Below are 22528 nucleotides of genomic sequence, written 5' to 3'. Positions count from 1 at the left end.
TCTTACGGGGCGACTGATCCTGCAAGGCGAGTAAGGGCAGGGGGAGGGGAGAAGTCCGGGGCTTCAGGAGCTGCGGTTCCCCCAATCCATCGCTGGCAAAGGCACCCAGCGCCGGGGAGTAAGTTACGCGCAGGAGAGCGACCCGGAGCAGACGGCGTCGCGCCGCAGCCGACCCTTCCTCCGCGGGGCTCTGCCCCCCGCCCGCTGCAGCCGGCCCGGCTCCCCCCGCGTCTCTCCCTCGCTGCTCTTCACCCCGCTGCTTAAAACAGTTTAAAAAAAAAAAAAAAGGGAAAAAGAAAAAAAAAATAAGTTGGAGAGCCAACGGCAGCTGAAAAACTTTCTCGGCAGCGCATGCGCCCGGAGCCGACCTATTGCAGACGGGGCCGGATTTTAAAGCTGTACGGCAGCGAGGGGAGCTTCGGGGCGGGCGGGGGGCGCCCGGGCTCCGCGGCCGCTGCGCGTCCCTGGGAGTCCCGCATCCCCCGCTCCTTCCCGACGGCCATAGACCCCGGTGAACACAAACTCTTCCCGCAAAGCGGTGCCCCCCCCCGCGCCCACCCCGTCCGGAGGTTGTGTGTGCGGGGGGGGGGGGGGGGTACGCGGCCCGCCCTGTGCCACCAGCACCGCCGGCTCGTTATCCCGGGCCGGGGGGGGACACGGACACGGACACGCACAAACTAAGCTGCCGGGCCGGCCCCGCGGAGCTCCCCCTCGCCTACATGTGCGTGCAATGTGCGGCGCACATGGCCGAGCCGGGGGGGGCTGCCCCAGCATTCCTGACGGGTGGCTCATTCGACTAGTCTCGTTTCTCGCATGCTCCGGGACACGGGAGGCGGCGGCGTGTGCCGCTTTGCCAAAGCGCTGGGCGCCGGAGCGGGCTCGACGGTTTGGGTTCCTCCTTCTTCGGCGTCTTCCCCCCCCCCCCCCCCCCCCCCCCCCCCGCTGTAAATTTGGCAAGCTGTTGACAAAACCGTTCGGGTTAAATCGTGGGGGACCCAATGAGAGCTCCAGGCGAGGAGGGCTCCGCGGACCCTTTGTACTTCAGAGCGCTTTCGCCGCTCGGCAGCCCTCAGCCAAAGGGGTTTTTTATTGCACCTCTCGCATCTCACGCACCCAAGTGCAGGAACTGGGAGCGTTCCCCCAGCCGTGCCGTAACTCCGCCGTATTTCCCCCGTATTCGCCGGCGGGTCCGCGGGGGGGAGGGGGCGCGTATCAAAGCGGCCCCGGGAAAGCCAAACCGGCTGCGAGAGCAGCTCCGCGCTCACCAAACGCCTTCGCTCCTTCAAAGCCGTTCCAGCGCAAATAAAAATCCCTTCAGGAGCCCAACGCGGGGGGAAAAAGCCACATCCCGGCCGGCCTGAGCCCCGCTGCAGACGCACCCCCCCCGGGGCCGGGAGCCGGCCCGCCCCGCCGGGGCGCTGCCCGCCAGGTAAGCGCAGCCCTCCTCCGGCATCACCCACGGCTCCACGCTCTCGCCCCGAGCGCCCACCAGGCGAGCTCCCCTCCTCCAGGCCCCTAACCCTACGAGCCCCCCCCCCCCGGGGCGCCGCTCCCCGCCGAGCCCGGCGGCGCCCGCCGCCTCCCGGGGAAGGGGGACGCGCTGGAGGGGCCGCCGAGGAGGGGGCGGCCCGGGAGGGGAGCGGGACGGCGGGGAAAAGGTGCCTAACGGAGCGGGGGAAGGCGTCAAGGCAGCGCCGGAGCTCGCCCCCGGGGCCGGGCGGGTCAGCCCCGGGACCCTGCGTGTGCGCCCCCGCAGGCACCTGCCTGCCCCGACGGGGCCCGAGGCCGCAGCATCGGTGCCGCCGGATTTATTTGCTCCCTAGTATCCGAGGAGGCTTTCCATTAGGCATCCTCCCAGGCCGGGCTGCGGTTCATTCCTCGGGACGGCTGGTGAGGAATTTATAAATTAGGTGCAGCACCAGGGCCGGGGACCGGGGGGGGAAGGAATAAAGGGGTGGTTCGTTCCTTTTAGGAAGACCAACCTTAGTTTTATGCCTAGTAAATAATATTTTATTGCCTTTGGTTTACTGTGGCATTTCAATTATCCCCTTTAGGAGTCTGCAAACTGCGTGGGTTAAAGGTCATTTCTCAAATCACTAGAATTAGTAAAGAATAGCAGAAAACTGTAAAAAGGGGAGGAGCCGTGCAGTAAAACAAGAAAGATCGCCTGAAATAAACTAATAAAGAGCCCCGAGCTGTTTACCTCTCGCATTTGTATTCCCGAATGATGTTTAGCATCATGTAATTGCATAATGTCATCGGGCACAGGAGAACGCCTAGCCCAGGACAATTGATACAGGCAGGGCTGTTAGCAGCGGCTTGGCAATAGGCGAAGCCAACACCAGATCATTTTCGTTGCCGGGATTCCTAGTCATTGCTTTTAAAAAGAAAACTGAACAGGGAATTTATAAATCACGGGCAAATTTTCAAGCTATGGCGCATAGAAGTGGAAATAAAGGGCAGAAATCCAAACATCCTGCAAGGCTTTAAGAATTTTAATTTCTCCTCGCTATTTAAAACAGCTGGGTGAAGCTAGAAAGGGCAGGAGGGAGAAGTATTGACACTGTTACAGGCATTCGTGCCGCCCAAGCTTTTGTTTTCCAGGTTTCTTGGCGATGAGGCTCTTAAGTTAACCGGACAGTTGATCCGGTGTGCTTTACTGCCTACGTCAAAGTGTTTTCTGGAGGAAAAAAAAATAAAAATGCTCAGAGTAATGTAATAGGAAGTGCAAAGATATTGTTGAATGTCCAAACAGCCAAACCCCAAACAGCAACACTGCAAGATTTTAGAGATGAAGGTCTGCTATAGCTCTGCAATGCTCTGGAAGACAGATTTTTTCTGGTCTTTTAGATGTGTTTCTGCCATTTTCGTGCAGAGTAGTGCATTTTAACAAAGGAGTGGCCACATCGAAATACTGCACGCATGTGTTCACTTTAATGTGTAGCGCTGTGTGATTTATATCTTTACACCTTGGCCAATGGCAAATATGCAGTCAGAGGCCGATAGGCATGGTTGTCCACCATGAAGAACCCATTTGGGGAGCAGAACTTTCAAGGGAAGAAGGTATTTTCCTCTCTTTTTAGTTCTTCGTGGCATTTGAATATATATAATATAGGGACTATTACGCATATTGCCCTGAACCTTTATGAAGGCATAGCCCATCTGCAGCTGCTTTGGTATTTCTATGCCTCGTGTACCTGCATATATGCTTTTTTAGGTGAGGGCCATACAAAGTACCATAATGACCAACAGACAGAGCAAGTATGTCATGTTATTTTGAACATGTAACCTGCCTTCTGCCCACCAGGACATCTATTCCAGGGATGACTTTTTATTTCAAGCTCCAAGGGACTTGGATGTAACTGCCTTGAAATCATACAAGCACTTTCCTAAGGCCGCTTGCTTTCCTAAAATGTGCTGTTGCTTTCTTCTGCAGACCACCCTGGCATCCAAAATATGGCTAAACTACAAAAGAAATGCCAGAGATGGTGATTTTATGCCAAATCTTGCAATAATTGTTACTTTCCTATATCCTTAGCCACTAGAGGCAAGAAAGGCTGGGAAACTCTCTGTTTAAATAATCGTTTTATATTTCTATCTTGCCTAACTGCTGAAGAAACTTTGACAAGTTAAGAGACTAGAAGACAAAGAGTATGGATGTCCGTCATGTCCCCCTGCCCTGTCCCCTTCTCCTCCCTCAAATCCCAAATTCATGATGTTGAAAGAAGCCAGGATATTTGGGAGCAGCAATAAGCACTAGAGAGGAAGAAATAGAGTCTAGATTAGCATTCATCTTTACCAGGTGAAGACATACTTTAGATGCAGTGAGATGCAAATAAGAGGCAGCAGGCAACAGAGGAAAGTTTACAGGGTAATGAAGCGTCACAGATTCTGGTAAATACAGCAGTCTACAAACCTGCAAAGTCTGTAGAAAAAAATACACCATTTTATATTTGAATTGATGATAACTATACCAATTTGTTATTACTAGTAATGTACTGCATAACAAATAGGCCCCTCAAAACACTCAGCAGTTGCATTATTAGCTGGAGAAAGACAGTTGTGGACTCGCTTTTCAGTTTTAATGTGCAACACACAGGTGGATTCTTTTCATTCCCTCCTACTGAGGTCTACTAAACCTTGCTGCCACTGCAGAATTCTGCTGGGTCATGGAGGAAAATAAAGATATGAGAAAATTCTTTACAAAAATGAGAAGTAACTCTAAAAGCTGTTGAACCAGGATGCCAACCAGGTGCCATGTATGTTGGAGCATGGGGCTCGACTGCTGTGAGCTCAGCCAGGTGGAAGCTGGTCAAAAAGTGCCTTCTCGCAAGAGCAGGGAAGGCTGCATTTTGGTGCCCCACAGTGATGATTATTTTACTGTTCTGGGAGACTGGTGCCACAGGCAGCTGCTTGTGCCCAGCCCTGGCTCTGGCACCCTGAGCTCAGTGAGCTGCAGGTGCGGGTGCTGATGCTAACACAGGTGCCTGAAGGAGGTGTTCAAGGAGGACATGACCCCCCAGCCAACAGGACATGGAAAGCTGCCTAGAGCTCTGCTGTCCGTAGTAATAGAGACCGTGAAAGGGGAGCTTCTGACATATTTTAGTTTTATCTCTGGAACAGCAAGGTTGTTGAAGGTAATTGTCAAAGGGCTAACTTTATACCCCCAGAAGCGTTTGCTGTTTTCTCCTCTGTTCTGCCTCTCTCCGGGCCGGGTGTCCCTCTCCTCACACCTTGTGCCTTTGCCTACAAGCTGTGGGTCTTTATCTCGGTCATACCTCTCCCGTCCACATCGCGGCCATTGCCCTGCTGCCACCATATGTCATTGGAATGTTTCAAGTAGTGAGTCTGGTTTACTTAAAGAATAGTGCTTTTAGAGGAATAATACTTTGCTTTGTTTCCATTAGGACCTTAAAAAAAAACGTTTATGGGAGGAAAAATAAACAATCCCACCACCACTCCTTAACAACAGAGTACTTTCCCTCTCCTAATGCTACCAGTTCCTTCTTTCACTGAGGCCAAAGGCACCTCCCATAAACTCTGGAGAGCTCTTATATGTTTCTTCTGAGTGGTCTGAACATAACTCTCCCCAATACACACACACAGAGGCACACAGAGAGTTCATTTTCCAGAGATGACCAGGCAGGGAGCTTTGTCACACCGACTACAGCCCAGCACAGTCTCCTGGTTCTTCCGAAGAGAGCTGCGGAACAGTTGAGGCACGGAAGGCCGTAGCTGCAGAGAAGGTCTGCACAGGAGACGATGGGGCAAGGACAGGACGAGGCTCTTTTCCACAGCCCACCTGTACCACGCACGTGTAACAGCCCTTTAGAAGCCCCGTTCTCACACGCAGGTCTCTGCCTTGTGGCTGTGCTTCAGGTTCCCAAGCACAGCAGCAAAGAGAGGGCAGAAGCAGCCCAGCATCAGCTATAGAGGTGAGGGATGCTGCCGGGATAATCTCTGCTCTTTAAACAGACACCCCTATCAGCAGACTGCCATTGCGCTCCGTTTACACTGCTAACGTACCCCAGGCAGCCTGAGATGTGGTTTGGGGCTGTGCAGATGGTGCTGGGTGGTACATCACCACACTCGTTTCACCGTCCTCCTTGGACCGTATAAGATGGTACGCCTACGTTAGGAAATTTTTTCATCCCATTTTCTGCCTGGCATATTTTTGTGGTGTTGGTGTGATTGCTGTGCCATACTCGTGACCCACGGGTAACCAGGACTCTCAGGAGATCTTACTGATGGCAAACCAGCAGACCATGAATGGGCAGGAAGGGGAAGAGAGGAAAGGGCACCACAGACTTCCCATGAGCATGGACCAGTCTGACACCCACTCCTGACATGGTCACGACCATGTGTGGTTGCCTGGGGCCACATCCACTCCTGAATAGCACTACTTACCTCCGAGAAGGTTAGAAGATTAGGCTCAAGTTTATAATTGTAGCAATATTAGGTTCTCAAAGTCTGCATAGCTCAAGGAGGAATGTAGGTGGATGCCGTCTGAAGCTCTCACCTGAAATGTCACCAAGCATTTCTTTAAAATATACACACACACGTCATCAGTAAGGTGTGTTTAAGAGTGAGAGGAGGGAGTTTGGTTAACCCTTATATGACACTTATCTTAAAGACTACTTAGCTAATTCACCATTTCCTTAGGACTAAAGATATGTCATAACAGCTAAGCCAATGTATATTTGTCCATGACTTCTTAAAGCCAATACAATTCTGAACATAGCTATCAATCTATGCACCATGAGCAACACATCTGATAAATTTAACCCTATCTTTCAAGCGCCATAATAGTCTGTGAATTGACCTTGATTCTTCCCAGTTTATTTAGAATACGTCACTGTTTGACAACTCATTTTACAAAGTTATTTAAGGTTTAGATTAATTTTGAACTCTTCATTTCTCAAGTATTTGATTAGGCAAACCTTGTGACTCGTTAATCCGGTGATACTATTGTCTTTATTTTTTCATGGAATGATGAAGGTACCATTTTAGCTCTGCATTATTTTCCTCAATTTAAATGAAAATTGTGAAGCATTTTGAAAACGGCACTGACAGCGCCAATGTTTGCCCGCAGTGAATAACACAAGGATACACTGATAGCACAGCCATGGGACCGGGTTAAATAGTATGTATTAAGATTCTATACAGAATAGGTGTGGTGGCCACATGTGTAGACCTGGCACATACAGCAAGTGCTTCCCCTGCTAAAATCACTAACCCAGCCTTGAAAAGTTGGAAATTGATTTATCGTGGACCACCTTTCATTCTCTTCTGCTGTTTAGAGCTTGTAGACTGTCACTTTTTGCAGAGTGACCTGACAAAAAATGTTCATAGTATAATCTTGGAAGAAACAAGGACCATTGTGGTGGGAAGTGTACTGTGCTTCCAGGCAGGACCTGGCAAGGAAGTGGATGAGGGCTTCTGCAGTGGGGCCTCTGCTGCGCTCCAACCTACCTGAGTTCTGGTATCAGAGTCCGTCAAGTGACTCCTCTTGTTCCGCTTCTTCATTCGAAGGCAGAGAAAAACCGTCCGAGCAGCTTACTGTGCTACTGGAGTTGACAATCCCACGGAGATGGGAGATGATCTTCTGTTCTTTATAATAGTACAGGACACTGTAAGCTTTTTTGTTGAGTAGCTGTATTTTTGCTTCTGGGAGAGCATGACAGGTACTCATTACTGCCTACTGGGCTGCTTTGAACAGCCATGGTAATTGCCCAGCCCTGCCTCACTGGCATCTGTCCTGGTCACAGCATTTCTTCCACCGAAACAGTCAGTAATAACCTATAATTCAAAGCATAGTGGTGACTCCATGATATCACTTTTAACAAAGCAGCCAAGCAAAGGAACAGCTACAGAAGTAGCCACTTAATTGCTTGATAATAGTCATTGCACGCTAGTTTAGCTAATTGTCTTTATTGCGGGTTGCCGATTTAGCAACTTTTCTTTATTTAATCATCTGTTTTGCTAATATTTTCATAAAACACTTCCTTCCAGAACGTCTGAGGCTTACAGGGTAACATCTATTGTGTTTTCATGGTCAGTTGCATGTATTTCTACGGAATGATGGAAATGTCAAAGGCTAATACCCTACCTGCTTTTCAAGCAGAAGTGCATTTCCATGCAGTTCCATCATTCTGTGACTTTTTTTTTTTTTTTTGACAATAATGAAGTTATTGTGAAGGGCTGCATTATCATGAGTAGGATATCATGAGGATATCCTCATAGAAGCTGATAGTATTTCTTCACTATCCCACAGCACCAGCTTGTGTTCCTTAGGAAAATATTGCCAAGTTTTTCAGTATTTTCTTTGTACCTCTCCTCTTTATCAAAAAGGTACCTTAGTTAAAAGTCCCAGCTTGACTCTGTGAAAAAAGGAGTATAGAATATACATTGTAAAAGTGACTTAAATAGTTAAATGTGTGTCACAGCAGGGCTTTTTGCCACTAAGTAGGCAGGGTGCTCCCCTTCAAAATGCTGGACTTTATACTTGCCAATTGCACTGGAATGAATATTGACAGTCCTATCCCTGACTAGAATAGTTTTGGGGAAAGCATTCCTTGTCTGAAATACAATTTGAGCAGTATTTTATTATACTGTGACCCTGTGAGTATACAATCAGGAGGGACTCCTGGGGTTTATTTCAGCTGATTATGGAACACACAGCAGAATACAGCCAGTGACCTCTGTAAATGATCACATATTTGACTTTTGGATAAGAAGTCATCTAGTCATAAATGATTTATCTAAAAGATTCTATCTGATCTGAGACTAAGCTTCACTCAGCTGCATTAGCAAAGTATGTAATGATTTATAAATTTCACATACTGTAGTACTTTAGAAAATATATTTACATTTTATATTCTTTACATATATCTGGACTGGATTTTGAAAGCTAATTCAAAGTTAAATCAGATTTTTAAAAATATTTTTAAAAAATATTCCTTCCTAAAAATCTGGTATTCATTTTAAGATGATATCCTGTATTTAATAAGAATTGTTAATATTGTCTGTGTAGCATAATTACAAAACTGCACTAAGATGTGGCACTCAAAAGAAGTGTCCTTTTCATCTTCATTCCTGCGGTGCAAGTAGGATGTGTGTAACATCAAAACTATCTTTTCAATTGCCATTTTGTTTGTAACATGGCTTAAGGCAGCAACTTTGAAATGTTTTGAATATGCAAATAGGAAGAAATTTAGCAAAATAAAAACATCTGATTTTTTAAAATTTGTCCCATCCCTCTGGTGTTTGACCCTCCTGAAAGTACTAGGCTATCACACATCGAGGCACCATTCCTTTCATATGAATTACTCAATTCAAGTATCTCATTTTCTTTATTTTCAGACAGCAGTTTAATGTCTGTGTTGCTAAGTAATCTAAATTCTTCTCAGAACTCGCTATGGTGTCAAGGTCCAACAAATCAGTTGCAGAAAATGCCCCTTCAGTGCAATCGCTCACTAATCACTCAGAGTTTAACAAACGTGCCTGCATCACAATTTGTATTTGGAATTTCAAAAGTGAGAAGGAAAAACAATCATTGAGCCAATCTGATTAGGCAAGTGAACTCTGAATAAACAGCACTTCTAAACAACCTATTTTAATATTTCCTGATTTGCCTGATTCTTTGAGACACTAATGGTGGCAACCTAATGTATATTAGAAAATTTTATAAGGTTTTCTATATTTCAGTCTCTGTCGTGCAAGATGCTGATTATATTCAAATCCCACAGCAAGCAAAGGAAGGAGAGCATTTTCCTATTGCACAGAATAGGACCCACAGGTAATCCAAGTCTGAAGCATGTGTTTAATTTCAGACTGTCTTACCTTCGGTGCTGCCTGCCTCGTGCAAAGTCCTCTGTGCACCCCCAGAGAAGATGGCAAAGCGGACGGAGAATCATAGGATTCCTTCAAAAACAAGTTTTCAAAGACTGCATCTGGCACTTCTGCGTGAGGGAATTTAGAGCTAAAAAAATGTGTAGAGCACTGCAGAAGTAGAAAAATCAGTCCTGTACGCCCCTATGGCTGCAATGGAGAAGAGCAAACAGAATAGCAGCAAGGCATAAACATTTTAAGCGAAATCACTCCCTGCGATGTATTCGAGAACAGATGTGGACGAGGATTGCTATGAAAAGCTATCAGTATCACCATCAGCATTCATATTACCCCAAAGTATTTATAATTGATTTCAGGATCTAAGTCCTGGAAAAATTTGCTCACGTGAGTAGTTGTATTCTTCTATAAGTTATCATCTGGCCAATTATAGCCAAAAATACCAAGCACTGATATCCCTTACTCACTTGAGAAGAACTAAGAGTAATTCCTTCTGACTCGAGTAGCGTTACTCATGGAAGCAGGGTGCTACTCCTGTTCGCTGATTTTAAATTCTTAACCTCTTTCAAAGACACTAATGAATATAATAACATTTATAGTCAGATTAGTAAACAGTTCTCTGTATTTTAGCAGACTGACTATATCCAGTGCACTATGCTTCACATAGAAGGAAGATTGTGAGATATTTCAATAAATCTACCCATGAATTGCAATAACTGATGGTAATCTTGAAGAAAAATTAAGAATACCTGCACAGTACTCAGGTCTGAAGAAGAGGCTTCCGCTGAAATATTCATGTTCTTGTAACCAAGAAAAAAATCCTTATCATATGAGCCGGACAGGTCTTTTCCTGTAGTTTTCAGACCTTGATGTTTTATTGACCAAACTCCTTGCTTTAGACTTGAGCTCATGTTCTCCGAGGAAGTACAAGTGGTAATTATGCAAGTCTTTCCTTCCCTGTCATAGGCAACATTCACAAGGGAGATTTACAACCTTCAGCTTTCAGATACGGAGACTGGTTGTTTAACTTCAGTGAGAATAACTCTGACATGGTGAATGGCATCAGAATTGGAACAAATCCTCTAGAAACTGGCTGCCTGGACAGCCCTGGGAGTTAGTTTTTATGGGGAGTTTTTTACCTCTTCTTTTTCCTGTAGTAACCCCAACTGAAAGATTGGTCAGAATTTATTTTGTTTTAGAAAACGGACTCTTTAAATATAATGCATGTAACTCCCTGAGGCAATAGGAAATCTATCTATAGCAATAGTAAACTAACCTATGGACTGAACAATACTTATTCAATCATAACAAATACTGTGAGATAAGTGACCGTAATGTACAGACGCTATAATAAGAGACTGCATTAAGAGTTGGTAGGAGTAGAGTGCTGACCTAGAAACACAGTCAGGACTACTATACACAAAATACATTGTAAATGAACTTCAGTAATGAAACCTAAGATGTATTTTCTTATCACAAAGCACTCAAAAAGTCAGCCAGTTGGTTCACCTGAATTACATTTAGCTCAAATTCTGCTATATAGAGGAAATGGCTTGGCCCCATGCTCCTGTAAATGTATGCATTTGCTCCAGAAAGAAGCAAGTGGAGTGCAATCAGAAACTTACTTTTAATCAATAGCCTTTCAGTTCACTTCAGTAAAGTTTGGATTAGTCCCTTAATGCACACCCTTATCATGACTGACAACAATCCCACCTTCACACTTGTGATTGATCTAAGACTGGAGAAAGTACAGGGGGCAGGAGAGTTATGCACGAGGAATACAGCTAGTCCATAGTGACCGCATTTCTGTGACCCTAAGTGGATTGTAATAAGGATCTTTTTATTAAAACAAAACAAAACAAAACAAAACAAAACAAAAGAAAACTGTAAGAGCTCCAGGGCAGATCTGTGTTCTTTTTTGCCCTATGTTAACCTCTAACCAAAATCTGGCCATTTAAAAAAAAAAAGTACTTCAGCTGTTTTCCTTTATTTGTGGAAGTTTAAAATGAAATATAAAGCCCATAATAAAATGCATATGAGGACACAAATCAATAGACTTGAGAACTATGTTAAGAGCTACCCAACCGTATAGGTCTTCATTAACAAAGGTGTTCTCGTGAAATGCTCTTATTTGCTTGTATGCATGTTGTTGTTCATGATATTATTTATTTCTATGGTAACCAAAGCAGTAAATACAGCTATATTAGACAACAATAATCAAGAAAAAAAACCTTATTGCAAAAGAAGATGACTAAGAGCCAAAACAGAGGTGTTTAGATGATGGTGTAATTTTCTATAATAACTGTTTAGCCACATATTTGGCAAGCCCTGGATAACTCACTTATGAGTAATGCATTTGTCCAAATTACATTCAAATAAAAAATAGTTACCGTGCTGCATTGTCATGCATTCTGCACAGATATTTCCTCTCTATCGATTTTCCCACGACAAGAAGTCTTCTTACTGAACTCAGGTTAACTGCGGATTGATGCTTATTTCTCTCGTGCAGCCTCTCGCAAGTTGGTTCGGTGATGTGGAGCCACACATCATCAGTCCTTCACTATCTGGAGCTATCTGACTTCTTTGTGCAGCCTCCCACTCGCCTCTGCACTGTCTGCTCCATCTGGAGGGAGCTGGCTGCTCTCCTCCAGCCCCGGCTCCCCGAGCGCAAGGCAGCCTGCAGCTGCCAGAACATCTGCTGTCTCCTGGCCTCGCTGGGGTGAGTACCAAAAGCACAGCCTTCTTCAAGTTGGACAGTCGCCTCCGTTAGAAACTGCAGGGGTTCAAAGTTCCTGGATTTGTCCTGAGACTTGTAGCTACATGGGAATATATGGTATAACGATCGGTAACGCAAATTCGAGCGCACATTTCAAAGGGGTACGTGCATTGTCTTGAGGATGCGCTGGCATTTTGCCTGCTCTTCCCCTGCATCTGTGGTGATCTGGTTTTAGAATAGTCTCATTTGGAAGAAAGTAATTTTGAAGAGCAAGGAGTGGAAGGAATGTAAACCCAAACAAAATCAGTCCTTGATTCTGCAATTGCATCCGTCAAGGGTGGGCTTCTCACCAGGGCTCCTGCTGCATCAGTGCCTCCAGGCCGTACCAAATCTGTAGTGACGTGTCGTGGGCTACTCCTGGTGAAGGCAGAGGTTGCCTCTTGTTTGAGAAGGTGCGTTTGAAAAAGAGGCGTCTTGTTTGAAAAGTTAGGAGCATGAAATGACGTCACTCTAATGTCACAGGAGGAAAATCTGTACAGCAGCCCCCCCTCAGCTGTCCTTTTCATACGTGGGTCAAATCATGCCCTGGCGACACGCAGGGCTCCCACTGACTTCATAATGGGAAATGTATCACTTATTTAGAGCTGACCTGGCTTTATTTAGAATGATTTAATACATTAGTTATGAAAAGTTTCGTGTTTGGGAGAAGCAATATCAACAGGTGAAATACAGTCAGGCTGTTCTTTGACGCTCTGTTTGTCCTTTCTGACAGGTTTCGGCACAGGGCAGGACGCAGCGTGCATAATTAGCGCGGCTCTTCCAGGATCAAATCCTGGGCCTGGAGCACAGTGTGAACAACCGGGAGATGCAGAAGGTGTTCTGCAATTGGCTTCATCCAACCTGTGCCGGCACGGAGCTTTTTGGGGCTCTCAAGAGTGTGTCTGAACTGACACGTTGGCTTGAAATGCAAGCCAACACGTGGCTTCATCCCCTGAATGTCCCCCACTGCTTATACTTTTGCTTGCTCAAACCTCGAGCTACTTTGGCTTAAGTCTGGAGCGAACAAACGGGCTCCCTTCGGAAGAAACCGCAAGCGCAGAAGAGGTTGACCCTTATTCAGGCTCTCTCCTGTGGGGCTGGAGGAGCTCTTGACTGTATGAGCTCAAACTTCAACTTGAGGTGAGACGTTCCTGCAGGCAGAGCTGCTCCCCGGAGGTGCCCAGCAGACACAAACACCCTGGTCCTGCCCCTTCCCCTGGGGCCCTCCCAGCCCCTTTGTACAGAGGAAAGAGGGGACTCCTGGCTGAAAACAATCTTGCAGAAAATGGGGCTCAGGAGCCTTTTACAGTTTCCCAAGTCCACTGCCGTCCTCCTCCATGTCCTTACTACGACACGTTGGCACGTACTGTCCCCTTCACCGCGCACGGAGGCAGGACCTGGCTTTAAAGGAGGAAGTGATTAATGCTGAAAATAGAATAAAAAATGTGTGTTTCCAATGGAGTGGGATGGAGAGTCCCCTAATAGGGGCACTGCCAGAATACAGAACAAGACCATTCTGAAAAATTGTGCAGGTCTAGAAAGAAGATAGAAGCAACTGCTACTCAATTTATAGTATTGCGACTCAAAGCTAAGTAGTTGTAAGTAGAATACACAGTAAATGTATATTTAGCTGTAGTTAAAAGTGAAACTTAATATCCTATGTTAGTACATAGTACTCTCTTACCAAGAAAACTAATTTATAGGTAAAGAAACAGAGCTTAAAACTAAGAGACTGTGTGTTTTTAAATAACCGAAGTAAAATGCATACTTACTTACCTTTTATTCTCCTGCTGTGTGCGCCGTGAGCTGGTCCAGGGAGTTCTATGAGGTAAGAAATTCCTGTTCAACAAAAGTTCCTTTTCTAAAAAAAGTGAACATAATGGAAACGGGGAACCACTTACCAGGCAGCTGAAAAAGGAGCTGACTGTGCAGAGAATTTCACACCTTATGGCTTTTGGTCAGTAAAGTACATAAACAAAATGTAATTTTCTATGCAATTACACAGGGTCACACAAGAATATTATGTTTTAGAAACGCACTCAAAAGCATATTGCTCTCTAAGAGCCCAATCCAGAAAATGGTTCCTCACTTCAGTAAAGTTGCTTATAAGCATTTCTGGGAGTGAGGCCTAGGAGACATTTTCCTTTTTATGCTTTCTTAAACAGTTTATGTGATAGTAACAACAGGAAGATAAATTACTTTGAATGGTAGCAATTAGAGAAATAAGGAGCGTGATAGATTTACCATGTGGAAAACATCTCTCACACATTTTCTTACAGTCATTAAACCTACTTTTAATGACACAACACTGATTTCAGAAAGAAACAAAGTTTATTTGATGAATATAAACAAGCTGATCAACACTAAATACTTCCCATACACATGATAACAATGTTATGAACTCTAAATACCTTGGTACTTTACACTTCTACTAGACATTAAATTACAATGACTGTCTAATACATGCCCACTGGTAATTTCTAGGAATTCCTTAGTTTCATATCAATGTCCTTAACCATATATCAATATCACAATCCAGAACATGCCACTCACTTGAAAAAATTATTACAAGAAGCACTATCAAATGAGGATCTAAGGTAAATAGGGAATACTGACCCATTGCTGCAGAACATCACATTCAAACATCACCCTACACACACAAAAAAACATTGCAGATATAGTTTGTGTCAACACATCTGAGGTCTTTTCATAAACACTGTTTAAAAAGTAAACTGAAACCCACTTTCAAATGAAAGTCAATGTGCAGGTACGTGCATACTGGATACACAAAATTCATTAAATACAAAATTCATACTGTACATTTAAATGAAAGAAAGAATGTGCAGTACAAGACTGATCTCACATTAAAATAATAATCATTATCTTAAATGTTAACCAAAAGTTGTTTTGCTTCTTTACACTTAGAGGGGGGAAAAAGTTCTACCAAACATTGCTCAAATAAAATATTTCCCAACATCACAGTGTTTATTGTAAACCCCGAGATTCTATTTTAGTATATGAAAAGATTTTCTCCAAACATCATAGAGTATCACATGAAATGAAAAGAAGGAAAAAAAAAAAAAAAAAAAACAAGAAAGAAAAAAGCAATGTTAGACAAAATTTTCCTCTTTAGGGGCTAACTTGTAGGCCCTGATAAAAGTTTAGATCATTACTCTTACCAACATGAGTGGAGCAAAAATGCCCCTAAAATAATATTTGTGACAAAATTGGCACATACATATAAATATCTAACTATACAGCTTTGTATCTGTGACCCTATTTCCCCCCTAGTTTATTTCCTACTTCAAGTATTCAGTTGCAGAGTTAAGGTAAAGACCTGATTGTAAGAGACACAGACGATTGTCCCCTACTGCGACAACAAATTTGTCATGAGAAACTAGTTTTGTTGTCTGAGTTTCCAAGTGCAACATTTGTCATATGTGCTAAATATACTCCCAAAAGCTTTGCTGTTTCAAAAACAAAGATCTAAAATGCCATTGAAAGTTAAAGGACAAACTTTTTAAACATGAATGAAATTGGGATTATCTATGCTATACTAATTCTATACACTTTACTCTATTTATTGAAGACAGTAGCATCCAGCAGGACTCCTGCTCAAATAAATTGCTCTTTGATTGCACCCAGAATTGTGGTACAAATAAATAAAATATCATCTCTAGACAATAATTTTAAAGGGGTTACTATGTATGGCTCATGTAGGATGTTTAGGGTTAATTGCACCACAGGTTCAAAAAATAATTTTTCTAAATTCAGTGCAAGACTTTAGGAGTATCCATTTAGATTTCTCTTTTTTTTACAGCAGCAAAGAAAAACTACTAAGGATTAAGGCCACCCATGCTTAAATTTATTGTTTGTCCTTTAAAAATGCAGATATTCTATTCCCACTCTCATCAGCATGGAAGCATTTCTTCCATGGGCAAAAAGATGCCTCAATTAAACAGCCAAACATTTGCACATGTTTGCCAGACTGACTGAAAATGTTCATGGAGTCATAAGGATCCTCTCCTTGAGAAGTGGTAGAGATTTGACTATCAGTTATATTCTCTCGCTGAATGTAATGACTTCATATTTTTATTTTTCCTTGCATGTGCTTTAAATTTATTTTACTAGATACATTTTGTTGATACAAACAGCCTTTAAATGCTATTTGTTCATTGGTATTTTCTTTAACATCTACGATTTGTTGGGATCCATGTTGGAGACTGTTTTTCAACGTAGAAAACAATAACAAACAGTTCCTCATTTACAGGAGACCTAATGCATATACTGTATTCACAGCAATCTTATCTTTATTTTTGTTTTTTTTTTTTTAAAGAGTCCCAGCTTTTATTGTTGAAAACCTGTATGCATTTGGATGGTAAAAGGTTGACACATCCTTGTGTATATGTCCATATATATACATACGTATTTATATATGCCTCAAGCTTTTACCACCCAGGAATAGATGGTATATAATCTTATATTTATGCTCAAATTAGATGTCCTATGCATTGTCAGAGACACACACCATATTTTCATAAAGCTAATCTTTGTCATCAGTTATTAGTACCAAAAATTGATTTCATTTCCAACCTGGCCCAGAGCTTAATACCAGTTATACTATCAATATTTTTTTGGTTTTGGTTTGGGTTGGGTTTTTTAATTATTATTATTTTATCAGTAGATATAAGAAAACAGAGGAGGGTAAAGGCTTGGTTTTTATTTTTTGGAAAAGCCCACACCTAACTGGGGGTAAGATTAATGCCAACACCCTTAGATAGCATTTTACTAATACCTTTTTGATAATCTAGTGCAATAGAAGTGATACTTTAGAATAGACTAGCTAAATCAGCAAATGCAGATACCACATCTAAGAGAATCTGAATTACTTATTAAAATCAATATCAATTTACTAAAAATTAGTTAAATAATCTGTTTAACTGAACTTCATTAAACAATAATATTCTGAACAGATGGTTTCTTTGTGAAAACAGAATAACTTGCAAGACCCATTAAAGACAGAAATGAAGCTCTTATAATTTCTGCTTGAGTCTCCTTCATTACTTTCCAAAGTATCAAATTTCATAGTAGACTACAAGAAATAATGGAGAAAATGCCAATTAATGCAGCATTTCATTAGATATCAACCTTAGCATTCATTTTCTGCATCTGTGATCTTCTCCAGGATATCATGGTCATGTTTGGAGATCCAATGCAATAGATTATCATCGTTACCTTCCAGCGCTACATTTTTTCTTCCTCTTTCACAAGTTCCTCTGACAACTGTAACAAGGGAACAAAATATTCCAATTAATAACATGATTGAAGCATACAAAACATCCTAGTTTTCATCTAATCAAGCTTCTCATAGACATCAGTGGATATATTGCTTTTCTAGGGACTAAAGATTAAGTAAGGATTTAAATTCAGTTTGAACCCACTTACCATGTTCATAGGATGGCAATTACTTTTACAGCTGATTGTATGACAAGATCCCCCCTAAATGGGGAAGAATTTAAATTCCAAAGATGTGAAATACTATTGTGCTTGTGATTCTGTAAACGGTGAGTTTCCTATCTACAAGCACAGTAGCTTTGAAGTGGAAATGCTATTAATAAAACTAAATATTTTTATTTGGAAACCAGAGGAATCATCCATTTATTTCCACTGAGTTCCACGGCAGGTGGGAATACATAGTACCTCCAGCAACTCTCCAAAATTGAAAGTACTGAAAGCAACATTTTATTGTTATATTTTAAGCGCTTTAAGTCCACTTTAATTTACAAAACAGTGGAGAAAGGTTTTATGGATACAAGAACCTCAGATTTAGAAAAGTTAAAATATTCAAAAACCCGTTGTGAGTTTTTCAGCCATGCAGTCACTACTCAATGGCTGTTGCTCTTCATGGCTTGGCTGGCATTGCTGAAATCTAGGGGACCACGAGAGGCAGCTGGTGTAAGCCCAAGTCAGTTAATGGGAAGAGTCTTCCTGCTTTCCACCGGCTTTGGATGAGGCTCCGTGTCTGATTGGAAGCGACTACAGAGGGAGGCCTGAATGACTTTTATTGTTACGCTAGTTCTGCTGCGAGCAAACGGCATAGTGTTGTTGAACAGAGGGCGGTGAACTAGTCTTATTCACATTATCTGTATATCAGATGAGTGGGAGGACTTAAATGATTCCTTTACAGGGCAGTTGTTCGTTTATCCACTGACTTTGTTTCCAGAAAAGTGGAAATGCATTATGTATGGGATTCGCCATTATTGCCCTCGCATTTATGTAACCTTAGAAGTTTCCAAAATACTCAATTTTATAAAAAAGAAATTGCCATAGAATGCTTACGCTTTTGTATACAGCTGAAAAATTGTTATGTTTTGTAATAGAGCTAGTTGACTACAATGCCCCTTTAAATTCTAGAATCTAGTATTTATCAGAGTAATTATTCTGTGAGTAAAGTGAAACACTGTTCACAGAATAAACTTGCAAACGATTTTAAATCCCTATTTTCAAGTTCATGTCCTTGTGGCAAGTACATATAACGGTTTATATAATACAAACTTAGATGAATAGTTCTACTTTTCCAAGGGGAGGTTGGTACAATTCTTCTGGTTGAAACACTTAGGGACTAATCCAAAGCCCACTGAAATGTGGAAAGGTTCCCACTGATTTTAACAGGTTTTGGATCTGGCCCGTGAATGGAGAAAAAATGACTTCTGCAGAGCTGGAAAGCCAGGGAGTTCCTAAAGTAGATCATGTTACTAGTTCTGGCACATAAAATCTTTGCAAACTTTTTATGAAAACTGTAAGTCAGAGCATGCATTACGTTTCGTGAACTGTGCATAGCTCCCATTCTTTTGTGTGCTGAGTATTTCTTAATCATCATTCAAAGAGATACACAGGCACAGGGAGCACCCATAGAAATTAATGAGGAGAGTACATTCCAGAAACCGTAGCACAAAAATGTCTATAATTTTTTAACAGGTTCGCTAAAACATAATCACAGCAAATCTTCAATGTTCTTGATATTTTACAAGCTGAAGTTCCTTTGCAATTAACACTCATTTATGCTCTTAAAAATAAGAACCCAGAATAAAGCATCCAATCTGAGGAATAGCAACAAATCACAAAATACAATCTCTCTCTCTGGCTTGCTCCCCAAGTTTTCGTTGGGGTTCTGCTAGAGAATGAAACCCCCGAAGAAACCCCACCCGCTTAATCAACCCACCCATTCATCAGGAAACCATGTATGTATTGGAAGTGTAACAAAAACTTGTTCACCACAGGTAGGAAATGCAAAATATTTCTCAAGTAAGTCAAATAAATATATAAAAGGATATTGCTGTCAAATACCAACTGAGGTTGAGTAAATTAAATTTATATTTGTTTCTTCAATGCTGTACTTGGTATAGGTCACTGAACCTCTAAAACAGAAATAGAATTTGGTAACATACATTGGGCCTGAGATTCAGCAGTGCTCCAGCTGAAATTAATGTCTTATGAGTTTGGCACCTCTGACAGTCCATTAGATAGCAGTCAATGAAAACAGCAGAAGGATGTGAAGATATAAAAGTGTAGTAGCCCACAAATATTTGTTCAGATTGTTTTTCCTTTGGATAAAGACACCTGCCTGATTACTACTTTTTACCTCCAATCCTTTCCTCTCAGCAGTGATTTGCAGAAACAAGCTGGAGAGGGTGGGTAAACACAAAGGGGTTAAAGGGGAAACTGTTTAATAACAGTAGTAAAATGCAGGCTATTTTTGACATCTGGGTTAATGTCCATTATGCTCCATATGCTTTCCAAATGTTTGCAACAAGCACCCAGATACAAAAACAGATACCCATTCACATAGGCTTAAATTGCCCTCTCCTAACCTGTTACACATGGTACGTACATAAAAGGCCAACAACTGATATGGTAATTAGTGAGTCAGAAAGAGAGGGAATAGCCACTTTGTTGCAGGGAATTGGTATCTGACCAAATGTTGGTAGAGAAGGATATCATTAATGAAAACCCGTTAGGGCTATTTCTGCTCCTTAATCTATGACAAGGCATTTGCGTTATAATGTGGCATCTTTTAAAAAGCTGTCAGGATGAATTCCTCAGTTTCCTTCTCTAGACTCATTCGTCATGACTGTGATCAGAGTACCAGCAAATGATGGGAAGTTATTTCATTTTCTGGAAACAAGTAACTAGACTGAAAAGCAGCATTTAAAAAATAAGACTATAACTCATAAAATCTTTCTCAAGTGACCTCCCGGAATTCACCTGTGCCTCTTGCAACAACAAAATCTAAATGACATGAAGGAAAAAAAAGCGTTCTCAATTTTTACTTTTGTCTGTGCAAAACCATGAAAAGAATGACACGATTAACTAAGACAAAGCCCTGGCACAGTACTGTTCTGAATTCTGTCCCTGCCACTACCTTATTGTGTGACTAAGGAAAAAGTCGTATCATTTTTCTGTGCCTAACTTGCTCTTTGCTATAGCAGGGATAACATCAGGCTCCTCACAGGAATTTGCAAGGCTTAATGTTTGTAATGTGCCTTAATAGTCCTGGATGAGTGCTAAGTATTATTATTTTTCAGTTCCTGCATTTGATTAAAACTGAAATAACATAGTAAAAATTAAATTAATATATTAAGTTACAAGTAAAGAGCAAGCATGTGGTTTGTGGAGCTACTTGTAACACTTTTAATACGAACATGTATTACAGACTAGGTGATTCCCAAGGTCTGTAATGACATGTACCATGTGGGCATAACTTAACAACTGCAGAATCCCCCCCAGATGTTTGATTCAGCCAAAAATCTGTTCGTGGCTTCTGTGCGAGCCCAGAGCTCAGACCAGTGGGAGCACTGCGGGCTGCTTTTCCCCTGCCCCTGAAGTGCAGTTGCAAACATGATCACAGCCCAGATATTTGCAACTCAGCACAAGAAATGATATTAGGTAGCACAGATCCGCTGGAGCGCTCGCCACTATATAGTTCCTTAACACGGGATACGACACGGCACGATGTGTACTATTTGAACTTCTCTGTCTTTACAGCCCCAACAATAAATACTGTTCTTGCTACTTCCTCCTGGCTTAACTCTCGTGGAAAGAATGAAAACCCACCTCTCGCTTTCTAAAGAATACAGTAACCTGTTAAAGCCTGTTTTATCGATGTGAAAATCTCTAGCGAGGAGGGCCAAGAAGAGAAATAATTAAGACACAGAGTTGTATCCAACCTATGTAGAAAACTTCCAATGCCGAGATGCCAAAGACACCTAAGACACTTGTTGAGCTGAGTGAAAAGGTAAAATCTAGTTTAAATTTATAGCATTCCTTCAGTGTCCCTCTAGGAGTTTGGCTTTTTGCCAGTGTTCCTTGTTAAAAATTTGTTAAACGTGTTTGGCATTAATGCAAACACAAAGTGCTCATTTGTTACAAATTCTATTGGAATGCATTCATTTAAGGCAATGAAGTAGTTACCAGAAAAGAAAAAATGTTCATTAAGTACATTTTAAAAATACAATGATGTATGCGGTACATAACTATGGCGCCCCAGTGGCTATATAAATATCTGACAGAATAACCACAAGTTGTGTTTGGTTTGAAATTGGAATCTTTTAAACATAACCGATAGAACAAAAACTGGTTTTGTTTGTTGTCAAAACTGATGTTAGTCTTTCTTGTTTAGAACTAGTTAAAATAACCAAAGTTTTGGCATACAATTTCTTACATCTCAAATCAATAAAGCGCACAGGTTAAAGTAATGCTAAAGGAAGTTTCTTCATTTGAACGGTAAGTGCAGCACTGCACTTTATCTGGAGAACACTGAACACAAAGTAAACACCCTGCTTGGAGGAGAACAAATTTTAGTCATTCTTAAAAACTCCACTTCAGGAAATGTTACCTGGGAGATCTGCAACTGTCTGACAACATTCAGGTAGACCTAGGCAAAGGTGTCATGCTCTACTCTTAATGCACTAATCCTTTCCGAGAATAAATTGCTCAAACCTAGTTAACAAAATCCTAATAACAAATCTCTCTTTGATAATGTGAAATATCCCTGATAATGATAGCTCTTGATTTTGAACAAGCAATTCTGAGGCGTATTTCTTAAAGGATGGAAAATATCTTCTTAGCTACATTGTAAAAGTAGAACCATTTTTCTTTTTACTTTTTCAATGATTTATAGTTGCTTACAATAAAGCTTAAAAATTGTAAATACATGAGTAAAATATATTTTAAAAGAAAGGTCGAGAAACTGTGTGATTTAATGAAATATTGAAAGGTTCACAAAAAAATCGGTATAAAAAGTTATTTATAAAGACAAAATTAACTTTGTTCCAATTCTGGCAAAGAAATTATTTATCCCATTTGTTGCTATTTATGTTTTAAATTCATTATACAGTAAACTTCAGAAGGATCTGCAGCTGGTGG

At 41.8% G+C, this 22528-nt stretch overlaps 1 protein-coding gene and 1 long non-coding RNA gene across 6 annotated transcripts in view; one reads left to right on the top strand and one right to left on the bottom strand.

The window, feature by feature from the left end:
• Positions 1-1230: 1230 nt before the first annotated feature.
• LOC138690894 (uncharacterized) lies at positions 1231-13878 on the top strand. 2 transcript variants are annotated; one of them, XR_011329698.1, is made up of 3 exons: positions 1231-1429; positions 11858-12067; positions 12837-13878. It is a non-coding gene; the product is annotated as an uncharacterized lncRNA (long non-coding RNA). The 2 variants fall into 2 exon arrangements; XR_011329697.1 differs by lacking the exon at positions 1231-1429 and having other exon boundaries at positions 10970-12067.
• A 537-nt stretch (positions 13879-14415) lies between these two features.
• The window catches only part of ERC2 (ELKS/RAB6-interacting/CAST family member 2), a 556068-nt gene continuing 547955 nt past the window's right edge, over positions 14416-22528 (bottom strand). For 3 of the 4 annotated variants that reach the window (XR_011329694.1, XR_011329696.1, XR_011329695.1), the window contains one exon: positions 17377-17386. The gene's annotated coding sequence lies outside the window, so the exon portion shown is untranslated. Of the gene's footprint in view, positions 17387-22528 lie in introns of all 4 variants that reach the window. The other variant, XM_069812287.1, reaches the window with a different exon arrangement.

This window comes from Haliaeetus albicilla, chromosome 24, assembly GCF_947461875.1.
Source record: "Haliaeetus albicilla chromosome 24, bHalAlb1.1, whole genome shotgun sequence".
NCBI classification, from domain to species: domain Eukaryota; kingdom Metazoa; phylum Chordata; class Aves; order Accipitriformes; family Accipitridae; genus Haliaeetus; species Haliaeetus albicilla.
Note: the sequence above shows the minus strand (reverse complement) of the source record. Positions and strands in the feature narration are given on the sequence as shown.